This window comes from Nicotiana tabacum, chromosome 20 (assembly GCF_000715075.1).
Source record: "Nicotiana tabacum cultivar K326 chromosome 20, ASM71507v2, whole genome shotgun sequence".
Lineage (NCBI taxonomy): Eukaryota > Viridiplantae > Streptophyta > Magnoliopsida > Solanales > Solanaceae > Nicotiana > Nicotiana tabacum.
In genome coordinates, this window is record NC_134099.1 from 98,815,372 (window position 1) to 98,834,792 (window position 19,421).

The window sequence follows — 19,421 nt, forward strand, 5'->3', positions numbered from 1 at the left end:
CTCGAACCAAGTTGAAACTTGGAGCAACAGCTGAAGCTCCCAGTTGCTGTCATAATCACACATGCACTTGGTTAGCCGTAGGTGCGAGCTTGCAGGTACGAGCCATGAGCTGCAAAAATGAACGAGTGAGGGCAACCATCTATCTGTAGGTGCAAATGTTTTGGAGCACCTGCACGACCGCAGGTGCGAGAACAGTAGTCGCAGATGCGGAAGGTGCACAGATGCGGTCCCTTTTGTCCGCGGATGTGGAGCTTGGACAGGTAAGGGGAAATGCACACCTGTGAGGATTTTTCCGTAGGTGTGGGATTGCAGATGTGGCCAAGGCATCGCAGGTGCGAAAATCGCTGGGCAGAAAGGTTCATTTAATACGGGACTTAGGCATTTTCTCCCATTCTTCGCACCCTTGGTTGATTTTAGAGCTTTAAAAAGGGAGATTTCAACCTAGCTATTGGGAGTAAGTAATTCCTACCTAATGTAAATTTAATACATAGATTATGGATAGATTTTAACATGTAAATTTGTGGAATTCATGGGATAAACGGAAAACTTAGGTTTTTGATACAAATGAGATTTAACCACGAAAATTGGTATGAAATTTTGTAAAAATCATATATTTGAGTTCATGAGGTTATGGGTAACAACTTTCTTCGAAAATGTTCGGAATTCGGGAAAGTGGTCCCCGGGGTGAATTTTAGGAAACCTACATTTAGGATTGAGTAATCACATAAATAGTTAGAATATGAACTTTTAAACATATATTAATTAGTTTATACATCATTTGAATAGTTTTTTATTGCTCGGCACCGATTTGAGGGTTTGAGCATAATTTTGGACCGGAAAGTAGGCCTTGAGACGAGGTAAGTCTCCTTTTCAACTTTGTAAGAGGGAATTAACCGCGTAGGTGCATTAAATAAATATGTGTACCTATTTGTGAGGGCCACGTACGTACGAGGTGATGAGAGTCCGTACGTAGCTACTAATTTTGTTATTGTCTGGGTAGTCTAGGACACATATCATGCTATACTTGAAATGTTTGCACCCCTACTTGTTGATTTATCGCTTAAGTCATATTGGAAGTTGATAAAAGAATTGTAAAAGGTAAACATTCACTTACTTGAAGTTGCGAATGTAACACTTAACTATAAATGAGAATTTGTGTTTTATTTGAAATGTTCTCTATTTGTGGAGCCGGCCGAGTGCCTTGGTAGTAGATAGATGCATCTATGGTTCGTGTCATTCGACCCACGACAATTTACAGTTTAATTATTATGTTAGATCGGGTCGTACGACCTCGGCATAATTGCACATGATAATCCTTTGGAACTATTCATAATTGATATTTCTTAAATGCCTTGAAATGCAAGTTGTTAAATGATGAAACTAAACTTGGGATTTAATATTTGTGAAAGGAGAAAACATTATTTCATGTTATTGATCTTTTAGTATTATTCATGAAATCCATGCTTTGTATAAAATTTTAATATATTATTGTTAGCCCATAGTAAGTGTCAAAGTCGACCCCTCGTCACTAATTCTTCGAGGTTAGACTGGATACTTACTGGGTACATATTATTTATGTACTCATGCTATACTTCTGTACTTAATTATATAGTATCTGAGGCAGGCACATCTGATTAGCAGTTCAGCACACATATTTGATCCCCGCTACTAGATTTATGGTGAGCTGCCCCTCCGAGCCATACTGCAGCAGCCGAACTCTCCCTTTTGTTATATTTTGTGTCTATTTCATTTTAGACAGTAGACTAGTATTCTTTTGTGTATTCTACTATAATTCTCATATACTTGTGACACCCCGTCTTGGCACACACATTAGTAGACTTATGATTTTGGGTTGTATTTCTATGGTTATGATTTTATTTAGCTGCTTTCGTTTTGATCACTTTAATACCAGTTATTCATTAAGTTCTTAAAATTTAAGGAACGTTAGCTATTTGAAAACTTATTAAAAATTGAAATCACTAGATTGTTCACCGTTGGCTTGCCTAGCAACGGTGCTGGGCACCATCATGGCCTAAGCTATTAATTGGGTTGTGACAACATTGTATCAGAGCACTATGTTCACATAGGTCTCACAAGTTATGGGCAGACCTAATAGAGTCTTGTGGATCAGTGTGGAGACGTCTATACTTATCTTCAAGAGGTTATAAGGTGTTAGGAAACTACTCTTTATTCATCTCCTATCGTGCAGTTGATGGTGTACTAAGTTTATTTCTTCTATACTCTCACAGATGGTAAGAACACACACGGAAGATGTTCCGAAGCCGGGATAAGCTGCTCCCCCCGTTGCTAGAGGCCGAGGCAGAGGCCGGGGGAGGACACCGACCCGAGGCAGGGGACGAGGATGTCCCAGAGCTGCCCTAGTTGCACCACCAGCGGATCCACTGGAGGATCCCATCATTCAGGGGCAGGGCGAGGTGCCCACAGTAGAGCCAGCCCTGAGGGATTTCATGTCAGCCTCGGGCTTTTAGGAGGTCATGGGCCGTATGCTGCAGTTCATGGACACTATGACTCAGGCTGGTTTATTTCCAGCAGACCCAGGCATATCTCAGGTGGGAGGGGGAGCATAGACCTCTACTACCCAGGCTTCATGGCATGCAACTGCCGTATATCAGACCCTGGTAGCACTACTTGTGGGAGAAGCCCAACCTGTTGCAGCAGCTGCACCTGAGCTAGACCAGTTGCGGCCACCGAGCTGTATAATCTATTAGATAGATGGATTAGGCTACTCCCTCTTGTCTTCAGGGGTGAGCGACATGAGGATCCCCAGTACTTAATTGATCGGTTCAGGGACAAACTACACAACATAAGGATATTAGAGTCTCATGGGGTGGATTTCACTACTTTTCAGCAGGGCCCGTAGGTGGTGGTAGTCTTATCTTCTTGGCAGACCAGTAGGTTCTCCTCCCATGACTTGGGACCAGCTCACACGCCTATTCATGGAGAGGTATATTCCACCCTCTCAGAGGGAAACATTGCGGTTTCAATTTGAGTAACTCCAACAGGGTCAAATGTTTGTGAAAGATTATAAAGCGAGATTCTCTGAGTTGTCCCGCCATGCACTTATGATACTTCCTATTGACGCAAAGAGAATGCGGAGGTTTGTTACTGGATTGCACTTAGGTATTTAGGCTACTATGGCTCGGAGGTTGATATGAGGACTTCTTATCACCTAGTAGTGGAGATAGCTTGGAGGATTGAGGGTTATCGTTTGAGAGGTAGAGAGAAGATGCAGAGGGACAAGACGATCCATTATTCTGTGGAGTTTAGAGGTGCCCTGGCTGGGGGCTGAGGTCAGCCTAGCAAGCCCATATATCCAGCACCATCACCTCCTCGGGGTCCTCCGGCACGACTCTATTTTAGCGCCATGCTAGAGAGTTCTTACCACCTACTAGCCATTCAGGGTTTTCCCAATGGGTACTCAGGCCACTAGGGTTCTTCCAGCTCCTATTTCAGTGCCATGCCAGAGAGTTCATACTGCTTACCAGCTATTCAGGTTCTTCCAGTGGGTCTTCAGGCCATTAGGATCAGCTTCATGGCAGCAGATCACCGTACCTAGAGGTTGTTTCAAGTGCAAAGATCTCAGTCATGTGTAGAGATTCTGTCCCAGGCTTCGGGGTAAGGCATTGTAGCGGGGCTAGCAGCCCATGACTACAGCACCAGCCGTCCGACCTCCTAGAGGCGGAGGGCAGGCGGGTAGGGGACATCCTAGAGGTGGATGGCATGCAGCGGAAGGTTAGCCAGCTAACGTTTAGTTAGGCGGAGGCAATCCAGTCAGCACTCCAGCTAGGTTCTATGCTTTTCCGGCCAAACTAGATGCACTGGCCTCAGATGCCGTGATCACAGGTATTATTTCTGTCTGCGGTAGGTATGCTTCAGTTTTATTTGATCCAGGGTCTACCTATTCATATGTGTCATCTCTGTTTGCTTATTTCCTGGATATTCCTCGTGAGTCCTTGGGTACTCTAGTTTATGTATCCACTATTGTGGGCAACTTCTTTGTTGTGGATCAGACCTACCGGTCCTGTGTGGTCACATTCTATGGTTACAAGACTAGAGCAGACCTTTTGTTACTTGATATGACCGACTTTGAAGTCATCCTGGGCATGGAATGCTTATCCCCATATCACAACATCCTTGATTGTCATGCCAAGACTGTTACCTTAGTGATGCTAGAATTGCCTAGATTCGTCGGTTAGTACATCTAGTCAGGTTATCTCTTTTATGAAGGCTCGACATATGGTCAAGAAGGGTTATTTGGCCTATCTAGCTTATGTTCGGGATACCACCGTAGAGTCTCTAGCGATTGATTTAGTGCCAGTAGTTTGGGAGTTCACCGATGTGTTTCCTTCTTACCTTCCTGGCATGCCACTAGAACGTGATATCGATTTTTGTATTGACATGGCTCCAGGTACCCAGCCTATATCTATCCCACCATATCGTATGGCTCTGAAAGAGTTGAAGGAGTAGCTTGAGGAGTAACTTGGGGTGCACCACTGTTATTTGTGAAGAAAAAAGATGGGACTATGCGGATGTGCATTGATTACCGCCAGTTGAAAAAGGTCACCATCAAGAACAAGTACCCATTGCCGCATATTGATTATTTGTTTGACCAGTTGCAGAGTGCTAGGGTGTTCTCTAAGATTGACTTGAGATCAGGGTACCATCAGTTGAAAATTCGGGACTCGAATGTTCCGAAGACTGCTTTCCATACTAGATATGTCCATTATGAGTTTCTAGTGATGTCCTTCGGCTTGACTAATGCCTCAACGACATTTATGGATTTAATGAACAGGGAATTCAGGCTTTATATTGATTTGTTTGTCATTGTCTTCATTGATGACATTTTGATCTACTCGCGTAGTATGGAGGAGCACGAGCGGCATTTGAGAGTGGTGCTTCAGACCTTGCTGGAACAGAAGCTATATGCTAAGTTCTCCAAGTGTGAGTTTTGGTTAGATTTTGTGGCATTCCTGGGGCATGTTGTATCAGGCGAGGGTATTAGGGTGGATCCCAATAAGATTGAGGCAATTTAGAGTTGGCCTCATTTACTTCGGCGACTGAGATTAGGAGTTTCTTGGGGTTAGCAGGTTATTATCACCGGTTTGTGGAGTGCTTCTCATCCATTGCAGCACCTTTGACTAGATTGACCCAGAAGGGTGCTCGATTCAGTTGGTCAGATGATTGTGAGACAAGCTTTTAGAAGCTCAAGACAGCTTTAACTACAACACCAGTTCTAGTGTTTCCTTTTGGTTCAGGGATGTATACGGTGTGTTACGACGCTTCACGCATCAGTTTGGGATGTGTATTGATGCAAGAGGAGCGAGTTATTGCATATGCTTCACATCAGCTGAAGATCTATGAGAAAAATTACCATGTGCACAATCTAGAGTTAGCCGCGATTGTTCATGCTCTTAAGATCGGGAGGCATTATCTTTATGGGGTGTCATGTGAGGTTTACACTGATCATCATAGCTTACAACATTTGTTCAAGCAAAGGGATCTCAATTTGAGGCAGCGTAGATGGCTTGAGTTACTGAAGGATTATGACATCACCATTCTTTATCATCCGGCGAGGTAAATGTTGTTGCGGATTCCTTGAGCAGAAAGGCAGAGAGTATGGGTAGCTTGGGATTCATTTAAGCAGAGGAGAGGCCACTAGTTTTGGACATTCAGTCCTTGGCTAACAGACTTATGAGGTTGGATATTTCAGAGCCCAGTCGAGTTCCTGCATGCATTGTTGCTCAGTCTTCACTACTTTAGCAAATCAAGGCTCAACAGTTTGATGATCCGCATTTGATGGTTCTTAGAGAGACGGTACTACAGGGTGGTGCCAAGGAGGTTTCTATTAGCAAGGATGGTGTTCTGCGACTCCAGGGTCATCTATGCGTTCCTAATGTCGATGGTTTGAGATAGAGGATTCTAGAGGAGGCATACAGTTCTCGGAATGGAAGTATTCCATTCATCCGGGTGCTACGAAGATGTATCGTGACCTGAGGCAACATTATTGGTGGCGGCGGATGAATAAAGACATATTTGAGTATGTATCTAGGTGCCTAAATTGTCAGCAGGTTAAGTATGAGCACCAAAGGCCAGGTGGCCTACTCCAACAGATGACTATACCTGAGTGGAAGTGGGAACGTATTACTATGGACTTCGTAGTTGGGTTGCCACAGACTTTGCGAAAGTTTGATACAATTTGGGTCATTGTTGATACGTTGACCAAGTCGGCACATTTCATTCCGGTTGTGACTACGTATACTTCAGAGAGGTTGGCCCAAATTTATATTCAGGAGATAGTTCGATTGCATGGTGTGCCTGTTTCCATCATACAGATATAGACCCTCAGTTTAATTCACATTTCTGGAGAGCCGTATAGAGTGAGTTGGGAACCCGTGTAGAGCTCAGCACAACATTTCATCCACAGACCGACGAGCAGTCTGAGTGGACAGTTCATACCCTGGAGGACATTCACAGAGCATGTGTGATTGACTTTGAAGGGAAGTGGGATCGATTCTTACCTCTGGTCGAGTTTGCTTACAACAACAGTTATCAGTCCATCATAAAGATGGCTATATTTGAGGCTCTATATGGTCGGTGATGTCGTTCTCCCATCATGTGGTTTGAGCCCAGTGAGGCTAAGTTATATGGTACTGATTTGGTAAAGGATGCCTTGGAAATGGTGAATTAATTTAGGGGCGACATCATACAACACAGTCCATCCATAAGAGTTACGCGGATCTGGTGTATCATTTATGGTAGGCGAGAAGGTTCTTTTGAAAGTCTCGCCGATGAATGGTATTATGAGATTTGGGAAGGAGAGCAAGCTGAGTCCAAGGTTTATAGGCCCATTTGAGGTGTTGAGGCGAGTTGGGGAGGTTACTTATGATCTTGCTTTACCTCCCATCCTATCAGGAGTTCATCCGGTTTTTCACGTGTCTATGCTCCAGAGGTATCATGCCGACTTATCACATGTGCTATACTTCATCACTATTCAGTTAGATGAGAGCCTAGGCTATGAGGAGGACCAATTGCCATTGTTGCTAGACAGGATCACCAATTGAGATCCAAGAGGATTTCCGCAGTAAAGGTTTAGTGGAGGGGCCAACCAGTCGAGGAGGTGACTTGGGAGTCCGAGGAGGACATGCGGAGCAGATAACCACACTTATTTAGCACTATAGGTATGAATCTAAACTCGTTCAAGGACGAACGTTTGTTTAAGAGGTGGAGAATGTAATGCCCCGATCGGTCGTTTTGCTTTCTGGAACCTTGTTCCCCTAAATAAGACTTCTCGTATTTGCTTTTATTGTTTTATGACTTGCGGGGATGGTTAGTTTGGAATTTGGAAGGGTTCGGGTTGAAATCGGAACACTTGGTTCCTTAAGTTGGCCTTAAAAGGCCAAGTTTGACTTCGGTCAACATTTTGAGTAAACGACCTCAAAATTGGGATTTGACGGTTCTAATAGTTTTTTATGATGATTTCGGACTTAGGCGTATGTTCGAATCAGGTTTTTGATGACCCGAGGGCATTTTGGCGCTTAATAGTGAAAGTTGATTCTTTGAAGATTTTAGAAATTCTTTAAATTAGGTTTGGAGTTAGTTTTGGTGATATCGAGGTCCAAACGGAATTTCAAGATCTGGAATAGTTCCGTAATGTCATTTAAGACTTGCAAGCAAAATTTGGTGTTATTCCGGGTAGTTTAAGTACGTTTCGGCGCATTGGAAGTAAGTTGAAGAACTTGAAGTTCATAAGTTTGATTCAATTAGTTTTGGGGTGTGATTGTTAGTTTTAATGTTGTTTCGGGCGTTCTGAGAGTTCGAGCGAGTCTGTTTTATGATTTCAAACTTGTTGGTACGTTTGGGGGGGCACCCAGGGCACCGAGTGTCAATCGGACGAGGCTTGAACCAAGTTGAATCTTGGAGCAACAATTGAATCTCCCAACTGATGTCATAATCGCACCTGCACTTGGTTGGCCGCAGCTGCGAGCTCGCTGGTGCAAACCATGAGGCGCAAAAGCGAACTAGTGAGGGCAGCCCAGCCATCCGCAAGTGCAGAAGTTTTGGCGCACCTGCGCAACCGCAAGTGCGAGAACAGTGGTCGTAGATGTAGAAGGTGCGTAGATGCAATCCCTTTTGTCCGCAGATGCGGAGCTTGGCTAGGTAAGGAAAAATGCGCACCGACAAGGATTTTTCCGCAAATGCGGCCAAGGCACCGCAGGCAGGAAAATCACTGGGCAGAAAGGTTCATTTAACACAAGACTTAGGCATTTTTCTCCCATTCTTCACACACTTGGGCGATTTTTAGAGCTTCAAAAAGGGATATTTCAACCTAGCTATTGGGGGTAAGGAATTCCCACCTAATGTGAGTTTAATACATAGATTATGGGTAGATTTTAACATGTAAATTTATGAAATTCATGGGCTAGATGTAAAACCTAGGTTTTTGATAAAAATGATATTTAACCACGAAAATCATTATGGAATTTTGTAAAAATTATATATTTGAGTTCATGAGGTTATGGGTAACAACTTTCTTCAAACATTTCTGGAATCCAGGCATGTGGGCCTGAGGGTGAATTTTAGGAAACTTACATTTAGGGTTGGGTAATCACTTAAATAGTTAGAATATGAAGTTTTGAACATATATTGATTAGTTTATACATTATTTGAATGGTTTTGGATTGTTCGGCACCGATTTGAGTGTTTGAGCATATCTTGGACCGGAAAGTAGGCATTGAGACGAGTTAAGTCTCCTTTCTAAACTTGTAAGAGGGAATTTACCCCGTAGGTGAATTAAATAAATATGTGTACCTATTTGTAGGGGCTACGTATGTACGAGGTGATGAGAGTCCGTACGTAGCTACTAATTATGTTATTGTGTGGGTAGTCTAGGACCCATATCATGCTATACTTGAAATGTTTACACCCCTACTTGTTTATTTATCTCTTAAGTCCTATTGGAAGTTGATAAAAGAATTGTAAAAGGTAAAAATTCACTTACTTGATGTTGCGAATGGAACAGTTGCCTATAAATGAGAATTTGTACTTTATTTGAAATGTTCTCTATTTGTGGAGCGGCCCAAGTGCCTCGGTAGCAGATAGATGCATCTATGGTTCATGTCATTCGACTCTCGACAGTGCATAGTTTAAATAGTATGTTGGATCGGGCCGTACGACCTCGGCATAATTTGCGCATGATAATTCTTTAGAACTATTCATAATTTATATTGCTTAAATGTCTTGAAATGCAAGCTGTTAAATGATGAAACTAAACTTGGGATTTAATATTTGTGAAATGAGAATTTATTATTTCCTGTTATTGTTCTTTCAGTATTATTCATGAAATCCATGCTTAGTATAAAATTTTAATATATTTTTGTTAGCCCATAGTAAGTGTCAAAGTCGACTCCTCGTCACTACTTTTTCGAGGTTAGACGGGATACTTACTGTGTACATATTGCTTATGTACTCATGCTACACTTCTGTACTTAAATGTACAGGATCTGAGGCAGGTACATCTGGTTACCAGTCCGGCACACATATTTGATCCCCGCTACGAGATTTATGATGAGCTGCCCTTCTGAATTGTACTGCAGCAGCCGAAGTCTTCGTTTTGTTATATTTTCTATCTATTTCATTTCAGACAGATGTCGACCAACATTTCATTGATAGCACCATAGGATAGCCCGGCCTACCCTTATCCCAATACTATCACAGAGTACCTCACTGATGCAAAGGTAGGGTCAAGAGATTTTGACTCCAAGGTGAAGCCGAAGAAGCCATTCAACTGGTATTCATTGATGGATTCTAGCAACCAAAGAAGAAATTTCAGCCTTCTACCAACACATGCCAGTCTGATGAGCCAGCAGTGGTAGTTTATGAGACAGCTGATCTTTCATCCACCTCTTCTGAGCCTTTTTCCAGTGACGCTGCTATGCCTCTACCATTATCCTCAACTCCTACCACAACGGCTAGGGCAACTCTGAGGCTAATGCTTATGCCCACAACTCCATTATCTACACGACGAGTCTCCCAAATATTAGCGAGTCTCAACAACTAGATGCAGATAGCTACTACAAAGTTGTCTGACTTATCTAGTATTGTTGTAGTGCAGGCTACTACACATGCACCACATTCCCTATTTGACATTGATAAGATGCTAAGAAGACTCTGGACAACCATAAGACGATCATGGACACCTTGGTACAATACGGGTCAGTTATCGAGGAGCTGCGAAAGGAAGTGAAGAAGATGAGGAAGTCCTAGGCAACCAAGAAATTAGTGGACAAGCTCAGAAAGGAGGTGACTAGACTTGCTACAGTGGGGACCTTCCTTTTGATATGTTACTAGATCTGCACCAACTTCGTCTCAGATCCATCAACACCGTCTACACCAGTAGCACCCGCTGGCCAGTCTGAGGAGCCAGACCTTGCTGCCGACACTATTAAGGCAGTGCATGCGATGTTTTCCACTCCCGCCATGCCTATATATGGCGATGATGAGATTCAGTTGGCTAACCCCGAGGGAGATGATATTGCGGGGACACTGAGATGTCCAAGGATCCTTAGCGAGTTTTCTTCACCCTCTCTTCTTTCACTCTTATTTTGCTAAGCATTAGGGACAATGCTTACTTTTATTCGGGGGGGGGGGGGTGGAGTTTATTTGATACATTGACACACTTTGAATACATTTAGTCTGCAATAATTTGATGATACTCTTTCTTTTCTTATTTCTATTTATCTATCTTTAGTAGTTAGTGTTCATAAGCTTCTTTATTTTTCTTTAGTAGTTATTGTTCATTTGCTTCTTTATTTTTCCACTTTAGTTCTTGTTTTGTTAGGTAGCTTCTTTGTATGCTTTCGTAGATAATAAGCCTTTGGTTTTCTTAACGCTATGATTCTTTCCAAAGGTAGTTTTTGTGTGAACCAGGTGACTCGTCCCAATGATGGATGACGTGATAACCTTCTTAAGGAATAAGTACATTTTTATGTTGAGGTAATAATAATAGTAGTAGTAATGAATAAAAAGGCCTAATCAATTCATTCTCCAAGAGTTAATCATGCTTCATTTGGTACCAACACACTTAACTACGTGCTTATGGGTAAAGATAAGGGTTTTGAAAGAAATAGCTCTAGTTTGTGACATTTACTCTTGAGTTATCTTTGTTAGTCATCGAGTAGTTTATTGGACCATAGTGATCTTTAATCTTGAATGTGGTTGTTGTAGGCTCTCGAATCTATCCTTTTTTACAATCTAACTGCATGAGGGGTGAGATGAATTATCGCTAGTCCAAGTATTTGTGCGAATGGTCCAGAACTTGCCCCGAATGTGCTTCAAGGAAAAATCCTAAGTTTTTCTTGGTTTAAGAAATAATTGTAGGCTTTCCTTGGCCCGTTTGAACTTTCTATTGCTAACCAATATCGTTATCCCTAGTCATCCCCCTTTGAGCCTCTAGCCTTTCTCATTTGATAACCATGTTATCAACTTTTACCCGTTTTGTCGTGATCCTCTCTGGGCACCCCGACTTTTCTTAACACTCTTGTGAAATAAGTGGCTTAAAGAATAAGTTTTGGGAAGAGATGAGGAATTTGAAAAAAGTATCAAGGCACAAAAAAAGAGAAGAAAAATGATCTCTATGAAAAGAGAAGGCAAGAAAAGAAAAATAACAAAAAGAAAATGCAAAAAAGAGAATAAGTGGAAGAGTTGATGGATTTGAAAAGAGGGAATGATCGCTCACATGAGCATAAAAGAGAGAAAAAGAATGAAATGAACAAGAAAGAGTGATGTCAAGTCTCTCTAGCCCCCATTAAAAAGAAAATGCCTCAAAGAATTGGTAATTGTGAGCCAAGAAATGAAAATATGGAGTGCTTAATAAAAGGTATAACCACTTAACCATATGGTATACTACCCTAATCCAAAAGTATTCATTACAACCCGAAAGAAGTTCTACTTGATTTTGAACCGAGTGAGCTTACATTGGTGGCATTGATACCCAATTTTGCCCTCATATTTTTTCAAAATATATACGTACTTTCAAAACATCATTTTGCATCATTATTTAATTTATAACTATACAAGCATTTTCTATAATTTTCCATATTTTTTAGAGCTTTAAATAGATTTTTTCTGCATTTAAATTACTTGAATAATTATTAATTATTCCCTCAAATTATTTTTTGATGACTTAATCATCCAACTTACTATTTTGCATCTTTATATATATTTCATAATATTTTTACTTTATTTCGTATAATTATGTTTGCTTTTTTAAGCTATTTACCTAATTTTGCAATAATATCCTATATTCATATATAATTGCTTTTATCTATACTATTTGTGTCAAAATATCCTTTTATATTTTTATAATAATAAATTATTATTGTTAATTATTTTATTTCATAAATAATATTTTTATTTATTTATTAAACATTTTTTATAAATTATTTTTGTTAAATTTTGTGTATATAAATAATAGCACACTTTTAAGACCAAAATTCGGACCCAAATTAGTCCAATTACCTCTGGCCCAAGACCAAACGACCCAGTCCCGGTTGATACCCATTTCCAAAACCCGACCCAACCCTTTTTTCAAATCCTGGTCGTTGATCTCTAAGATCAAGGGCCCACATCTAATTCGCACCTTTAACTAACCAAACCCTCCAAACCCTAACCATTCCCTCTGAACTCGCCGCCTCATAATCCTCTCTACTCTCATCTCCTCTAACCCTAGCCGCCTCACTCAAACTTTCTCCAAAACTGTCTCAATCATGGATTCCTTCCATGATTTTCTTACCTTTTCTGTGATTCCTCAGTATTCCTTGCAAGATTATGATGTTATATGGCACTTGCCCCAAATTTGGCAAGTACTAGTACCCAAGCGGGATTCCACCGCCTTCAGTCTCTGAAATTTGGATGATATTTTATCTATATACATTCTATATGGTCGTATTTAGTGAGATCTTCGACTATCCATGCTTCTTTTTTGAACTAGGGTTTGAAATATTCCCTCATCTCTTACTGGTTCTTGATTGATACTTTTCCTTTTTCGTGTTTGACTATTCTTTTCCATATCTCTATTTAAATTGCCATGCTTCCCTATTTTCTACTTTATTTTTTCCCCTAAATCTGACTCAAAATGATTTTTGGTATGATTTTTCTCGTTCTCTAATTAATCTTCTGTATTCCTTTATTTTTAGTATTATTTGTGTGATAATTGTTATTCCATGTTGATTTACTGAATCCCCTTTGTTTATGCCCTAAACAACCGATTTTAATTGATTCTAGTATATCTTTCCTTATTTGTGTTTGAATAATTTGGTTCCATGTTTACTTGTTTGATTTCTACTATATAAACCCCTCTCAAAAGAGATTTTGAGGACGGGGAATCTAACTACTATTTTCCACTACTCTCTCATTCACTCACTGTTACTTTCAAACTCGCTGAAACTATTGAATAACCTCCTTCGGTGCAAGCATTGCTCGGAGCCCATTCTCAAGGCTCTTGTGAACTCTGAAGCATCATGGATTTGGGGTTTTTGCTTCTATACTCTGCACTCTTGTAATCCTTCTACTGGTTAGTGTTTAAACCCTAATAATGTTTAATTCTTTTCCTGCATATGTATTTGAACTTTGATTTAACTATGATGGTGTTCAACATTGATGTCATTCTGTGACACATGACAATAGTCTACTATTCATGCCATGCTTCACTATAATTTGTATTCTGTGATCTCTTATCTCCTAAGATTAGCTCTAGACTCTGTAGCATCTTAACATGTTAATTTTGGGCTTCAATATTGTGTTTGTATGATGTTTTTTGCATATTGTTATTAGCTAATGCCCTAGCTCTGTGGAAACCCCTTTACTTGAATGAACTTTTACTGGGTCCTATGTATATTGGAGTGTTTTGTAGTACTACTCTGAGACTTGTTTAAACGTGTTTCATGCTATACTAATTCTCTAAAGGCAAACACTCTATTCTCTATGACTCTTGTGCTAGCATGCTTTTTCCGGTATGACTTGGTTCATCTGTTGTTCTCTCCTTTCCATGGTTATCAATATGTGTATCCTTCTATTGAGTTCAAGTATAGATTAATATGGCATTAGATTAGACTTAACCAAATTTAAACCTTTAATTGTCAACCTATGTTTTACAAACCTGCTTCTTCTCCTAATTCCTATAATGACTAATTATGTGGTACTTTGATTATGTGAACCTGGCTTGAATTTGCTTGTCTACTTGAGCAGTTGTGCTGTATGATACTTCTATGAATTTTTGTCCATCCTCCCTACCTGTTTCTTTGGTATTCTGAATTCCTATTCTTAGCTGGATGTAAGCCAAGTCTACCTAGGCTCTTTGTTGGTATCCCTAGTGTGAGCACTGCTCGAGGGTCCATCTGAGGCCCTTGTGAACTCTGACACATTAGGGATTTGACCTTAGCTGTTCCTCTAGCCCCCAAGCCATCCATGTTGCTTTATTCCCATATCATGTGTTGTGTTTTGTGCTGGTTGTCCCAAGTGATGCATTACTTGGTGTTGTGGCTCATTGGAAGGGGGCCGCACTCCCCTATGAACTTGTGATCATATGGTATGCTATGTTGAAGGCCCAGCAAGGCTGGATATTTAGTTGTTTTACTTGGGCCCATTATAGGCCTGTCTATCGCCATGTAACATTACTATGTTTATATATTCATTTGGGGTTGTAACAATACCATTGTATAAATAATTGGGGTGCTACACTACAAGAGAATAGGCCATTAGCATGGGAAATTAGCGTGGGACTTCAGTTCCCTAGCTAATATAAGCATTTAGCTACGCATGTAGCTAGAAAAGTCCTATTTCCATGCGAATTTTTTCGATTAAAAATATAGTCACAAAATAGCTAGGAATCAACTAGGACTATTCCTTACTAAATGATAGCTACAGTTTTTTCCTAGCCAAATTTATAGCTAATATTTAGCGGGAATTCTAACTTGGCGCTAAATTTATTTTTCCAAAAAGAGCGTAGTTTAGCTAGGGACACAGTCCGTAGCGCATCCCTAGCAATGCACTAGCTAGGAAAGTCTCCTTAGCTAATCTATAGCCAAATATTAGCGGGAATCCTATTTTGGCGCTAAAATTTTTGCGGAAGATTTGTCTTTTAGCTAGGATTACATTCAGTGGCTAATCCCTAGCTAAAAAGTAGCTACAAATGTTTCCTTTTAGCGGGAAGTTAAATATGGCGCTAATCTTTTTTGTCAATTTTGGTTGTTTAGCTAGCAAAGTAGCAATGAATCCAAGCTAGTCTCTATCAAATTATTATTATTATAAAAGTTTAATTACGGTCTTTGGACTTTTGGTTGAAATCCCTAAACTAAAGGCAGCCGTTTCCTTAAATTTGTAAAGATAGGCTTAATAGTTCTTTGGACTTTTGGTTGAAATCCCTAAACTAAAGGCAGCCGTTTTCTTAAATTTGTAAAGATAGGCTTAATAGTTAAAATCCTTAGTAATCTTATTTTAGTTGGACTTTTGGTTGAAATCCCTAAACTAAAGGCAGCCGTTTCCTTAAATTTGTAAAGATAGGTTTAAAAGTTATAATCCTTAGTAATCTTATTTTAGTAGAATTACAGTATCTCAATTCCTTTAAATCCGCTAAACACCCACGCACTCTTCCGCGTCTCTTCATCTTTATAAACCCTCAACTATCATCTTCCAATTCAGTGGAGGAAGAACTCAGATTATCGCTGCCGCTTGTAAGCTTCCGTGAAGGTAAGAATTTCTCTTATACCTAAAGCATTTGTGCAAAGAAGTTTGTTGTGAGTGTTTAATTTGTTCTGTAATTATCACTTTTAATTTAATTTTTTCATTTTAGCAAGATACTGATTAACAAAATATCATCAAAATTCAATGAATCCAAACATGTGGAAGATTGTGAGTGTTCATCAGTACCTTTCTCGCACCAGGAACTCTTGTCATTGTTTAATTTTGTGTTAACTATGGAATTAAGAGAGGGCAATTTCCCCAACGATTTCCATGTGTTCCTACTTATATGTTTTGTTTGGTATTTGCTGTTTATTAAATTGTTATCCTTATATTTTTATTGAACAACTATTTTCGGGCTTGAGAGGAAAGTAATGAAGATTTATTGTTACTATTGTAAATCAAGTAAAATTATTTTAGACGAGGGCAACATGATAAGTGAAGAAGAATAAAATTAATAAAATATTATACTTTTGTATATGATTGGAAATAAAAAAAGTTTATGTGCCCTTTGTAGGTTTAATAGCAAACAAAACTGAGGTGAAATAGTAAATTTTACTTAAAAACATGTGTCTAATAGAAAACAAATTCAACCTCTACTAGTTGTCTTTAAGTGATTTTTCTCTTAATTAAACAGTGATTTTGAATTCTTCTCAATTTGCTATTTGTGGTGTTGTTAATTTGTTTAAATTGGTGAACTAATAATATAAGAAGGTTTGGATCTCATTTACTTGGTAAAAAATTTACCCGCACTAGGTATCTACACCCGGTTTAGTTAAATTAACCACACAAGACAAACTAAGGTCTAGAGGCATATTTTAAATAAAGAAAAAAATAAAAAACAAAAAAGAAGCGAAGTCATTAGCCTAACATTTACAATCGTTAGGTTGTCGTCAACGTTTGTTCTTCTTCTAGCGTTTTGGTATACTCTGAAGCTTTGGGTCATTCTTTCTTCAGTTTATTATTTATTGATTGCAATCAAAAGCCGCAATTCCAAAACTACTACTTGGTTGGAATTTTTCATGTAGAATGATTTAGTACTAGTATTTTAAAACATTTGGGAAAAGAAGCTTATCTTTTAAATTTTGACGGTGTAATTCACACATTTAAGAAAATCCTTGATTACTTTTGTAGACTAATAAAACTTTGTAGGAAACCCTTGGATGCTTTGTTGGCTAAATTAAACGGACAATTACATAATCAAAGTTGCGCCCTTGACTTCTTTATATCGCTTGTTGAGTTTGTGAATGAAGATGTACCTTAAGCTTTTTGCTAGAAAAATTTCCCGATTTAAATGATTTTATCCTTTTAACTACTAGTTGCACACATTCTCATCTTAGAAAAAACAAATTCATTATTGCAATTTTTTTGGTTATTATATTCAGGTAGAACATTGGTTACCTATCACATATCATATTCTTAACTAAGTTGACGTTATGATATTGAAAATGAAATATAAGTATGATAAATTAATATGATGATAAGTTCAAATCAACTAATCTTAGGATGGACGTAAATTCATATTCATTCTGGTAACGATAGAGTTTAGTGACATAGGAGTTTTATGAGATTTAATATTTCTAGGGGAAGTTTTAACTACTAGAACAAGATGATGTGGATAACTGGGTATGCATCAAGATTTCAAAAGCACAACCGAAAGAACAAAAATATAACAAAAGTCACATGTAAATAAGTTGCCTGCATTTAGTTACCGTTGGATGTTAATTATTTTATATTGTTAGTTAAAATTACAAAATAGATGATAGTTAACTATAGTTATTCACTAATAGTTATAGTTAAATACATTGCCATTTGTCAAATATTTATTAGTCGGGTGTAAACACCCGGTGCGGATAAATTTTTACTCATTTATTATGAATATTAACTAACTAGTATATTATTACTGAAAATAGTGTTTTGTCATTGTTTGTTAGATAGGAAGCATGAGTTCCTTTAGAGTTGATCGTATCTGGATGTATAATAGACTAGCGCCAAGTTGGAAAGGAGTAACTACTGAGTTCCTAGAAGGCGTGCACGAATTTGTAGAGTTTGCATTAATGCAACATGACTTCTTTTCTAATAGAAGTATAAGGTGTCCATATTCAAGATGTAAAAACATTAGTGGGTTTCTTGAACCTCATGATGTTAAAGCACATCTGTACAGGAACAGTTTCATGCCTAACTATTATAAGTGGGAATCACATGGGGAGCCTTTTGTACCAATTTCCAGGCCTCAATCAAGTGAAATAGGTCCTGACAGGACAACAGTAAATCCATATCGCACTATGGTCTTGGATGCAATTGGTCCTAGTTTCAACTTTGAAAGTGATTGATTTGATTTGGATGGTGAAGAAGAACAACCTCCTAATCGAAATGCTCAAGAATTTTTTGATATGCTAAAAGCTTCAGAAGAGCCATTGTTTAATGGGTGTATTAATCATTCTACGCTGTCAGCGGTGTGCAGGCTACTGAACATTAAATCTGAGTTTAACATGAGTGACAATTGCTATAACCAAATTTTGCTATTTCTGAAGGAGATCTTACCCGAAGATGCTAAGTTACCTAATGATTACTATAGAACTAAACAAATGCTTGCCAAACTTGGGCTAGGATATGAAAAGATAGATGTATGCGAGACGGGCTGTATCCTATATTACAAGGATAACAAAGACAAAATAAATTGTCCCAAGTGTGGTCAACCACGTTATAAGCCTAAGAGAGGAGGCAGTGGAAGGCAAAAGGATGTTCCATATAAAGTACTACGCTACTTTCCTATAACTCCGAGATTACAAAGGTTATATATGTCAACAAAGACTGCTGAACATATGATATGGCACCAGAAATCTCGTCGAGAACCTGGGGTAATGAGTCATCCAAGTGATGGAGAGGCATGGAAATAGTTTGATCAATGCCATCCTGAATTTGCAGTTGAGCCTCAAAATATTAGGCTTGGACTTGCAGCTGATGGGTTTAGTCCGTATGGGCAGATGTCCCATCCTTATTCTTGTTGTCCAGTAATCATCACACCATACAATCTTCCACCCGGAATGTGCATGAGTAGCCAGTATATGTTCTTAAGTCTTCTCATTCCTGGTCCAAAAAGCCCAGGGAAGAATATAGACTTATACTTACAACCTCTCATTGATGAATTGAAGCAATTATGGGTTGACGAGGCTGAGACTTATGACTCTTATAAGAAACAAAATTTTCAAATGCGAACTGCACTTATGTGGACTATCAATGATTTTTCAGCTTATGGAATGTTGTCTGGCTGGAGCACCCACGGTCATTTGGCATGCCCTTGTTGTATGGGAAAAAGTAAGGCATTTCATTTAAAAGATGGAAGAAAGGCTTCATTCTTTGATTGTCATCGTCAATTTTTGCCAGTAGATCATTCATTTCGTAGGGATAAAAAATCATTTTTAAAAGGAAGAGTTGAGCACTCTGCTCCTTCTCCTAGGTTTTCTAGTGAAGAAGTTTGGAACAACGTGCGTGACTTGCCAAAGATTTTCGATAATTGCACCTCGAATAAGTTGCCAGGATTTGGGGATCAACATAATTGGACAAAACAAAGTATTTTCTGGGAATTACCATATTGACACACTAATATTCGTGGGCATAATCTCGATGTGATGTATATCGAGAAAAACGTGTTTGATAATATA